The 1,974-nt window shown below is 49.6% G+C and overlaps 1 protein-coding gene across 1 annotated transcript in view; it reads left to right on the top strand.

The window, feature by feature from the left end:
- The first annotated feature begins 6 nt into the window (after positions 1-6).
- The window catches only part of FEZ2 (fasciculation and elongation protein zeta 2), an 82,660-nt gene continuing 80,692 nt past the window's right edge, over positions 7-1,974 (top strand). The window contains exon 1 of the mRNA XM_019527133.1: positions 7-59. The gene's annotated coding sequence lies outside the window, so the exon portion shown is untranslated. The remainder of the gene's footprint in view (positions 60-1,974) is intronic.

Below are 1,974 nucleotides of genomic sequence, written 5' to 3'. Positions count from 1 at the left end.
GGCAACGCTGACAGCCGCCCCCCGCCGCTGAGCGAGCCCAGCGCCCTACGGCACGACGAGTGAGTGCGCGTGCGCGTGAGCGGTCGGGCCTCCCCACCCCCAGCGCGTTTGGTTCCTTCCGCCTGGGCTGAGCTGGGGTGGGAGGAGCTCGGGCGCCCCCATGCGGGGTGGGGGGACGGGACCACCGCCCAGGAGTCCACCGTGCTGTGGGGAGCAGGGCAGAGGACCTGCCCCAGGGGCTGCTTCCCTGCGCCTCACCCCGGGGTGCAGGGGCAGGCCGCAGGGGGGCTTCTCTGGAAAGACCCTGAGCCAGGTAAGACCCCTTGCTCAGGGCACCTCTCTCTCTTCCCCCTCCCTTCCCTTGCCTGCTGCTGTCCTGGGGTATGGGGAGGCTCAGCTGGGGGCTGTTGTGGCAGGCAGGTTTATCCTAGCAGCCCACTGCCCCCCCTGGTTTTCCTTGCCAACCCATGAGCAGGCACAGAGTGGGTGAAACCTACCCACTGCTGCCTCTCACTGAGAGGTGTGGAGCGGCTCTGGAGCCTCCCCGCTGTGCCCCCGGGGGCAGGAGCAGCAGGCAGGGGAGGCGTGAATGGAGGGGTGGGAAGGGAGCGCAGAGGGGAGATCCTTGCCTGCTTGTGGGACTCAGTAAAAGTGCCTGGACGCTGCTCCTGCAGCGCAGTCTGCCCTCTTAGGTACAGCGGTGAGGCTGGGACCCAGGGTACCGCCACCCCATCGCTTGTCCCGCACCCACCTTTACAAAATCCTGGTTCCCCACTACCTGGATGTGGGAGCTTTACTCCACAGTAGGGCGGTGCACTGCAGGCCCAGTCCTCCTTGCCACTAGGTGAAGTCATTTGGGTACTTGTTCAGTGCAACACGTGTCCACACACTAGAGGGGGAGTGGGGGAAACAAACCCATAATGAATTTGTATCAGCTTCTGTCTTAAGGCTTGGCCACAGTGCCACAACTGCTGATGTTTCTTCAGCCTGATGAAGGGTATTTGTACCCAAAAGCTTGCTAAGAAGACTTTTTCCAACTATTTGAGTTGGTCTTATAGAAAGTACCCGATGTACCCAAAGCACCTTATCTGGCACTGAGGTGTAGGCATTTGTCTTGTTTGAAGATTTTCTTATTGTATTATATTTTCCAAAAGAGAATGCGTCTTTTCTTAAGGGGGAAATACTTTCTTAAGCTCCAGATAGCTTCTTTAATATTTATTTAACTTATTTCAAAAACTCAAATCTCTACCTTTCAGGTGAAACTAAATAGGGAAAGTTTTAGGCAGAAAGCAATACGTTTAAAGTTGTGTGGCAAATGAGTTTGTAACTGTACTTTCTTTGTAAATTTTGTTCCCACAACATAATATTTGCTTCACTGCAGTGCTGTTCAGCGTTGAATTGTAACATTTTTTTAAATCGCAGTCTTCACATAGGGCTTTTCTGTACTGCCAGAAGGTTGCAATGTTTTTATTACCTAGGAGGGTAATTAACCTGTGTGAACTATACCAGGATATACACAGAGAGGACAAAGCTCTCAAGTATTTTTATTTCATGGTAATCTCACCCATCTGCAGGCATCTGAAATTCAATCTATAAGTTTTACATTGAGTCCCATCACCTAGCTATGGATGTTTTGGTGGTTTTTTCTTCTTTTTTATCTCTGCATAGTTCACACATGTAAGTTACTTTAGGGTAAAAATGAAAGTTTTAGCTCTAAAGACAAAGCCTCATAAAAATTATTTTTGTCTTGAGTGTTTGTAGTCAGCACTTGCTAATTCCTGCTTTGCAAGTTCTGGCAGCAAGGCAAATTGGAGTAAAATAGAGGGAAAATGAAAAAGGTAAAAGAGCCATCATTGGTAAAATTCAGCCAGACAAAGGGAGAACTTGCCTACACTGCAAACAGCTTTTGATTATGGTTATGTAACTAGGGATGCATTTTTTTTTTTTTTTTTTTTTTTTTTTCCCCCCCTTTTT

The sequence above is a fragment of the Gavialis gangeticus genome, unplaced genomic scaffold (genome assembly GCF_001723915.1).
Source record: "Gavialis gangeticus isolate Ggan-Ray unplaced genomic scaffold, GavGan_comp1, whole genome shotgun sequence".
In the NCBI taxonomy this organism is placed as follows: Eukaryota; Metazoa; Chordata; order Crocodylia; family Gavialidae; genus Gavialis; species Gavialis gangeticus.
This window is presented reverse-complemented; position numbering and strand designations above follow the sequence as displayed.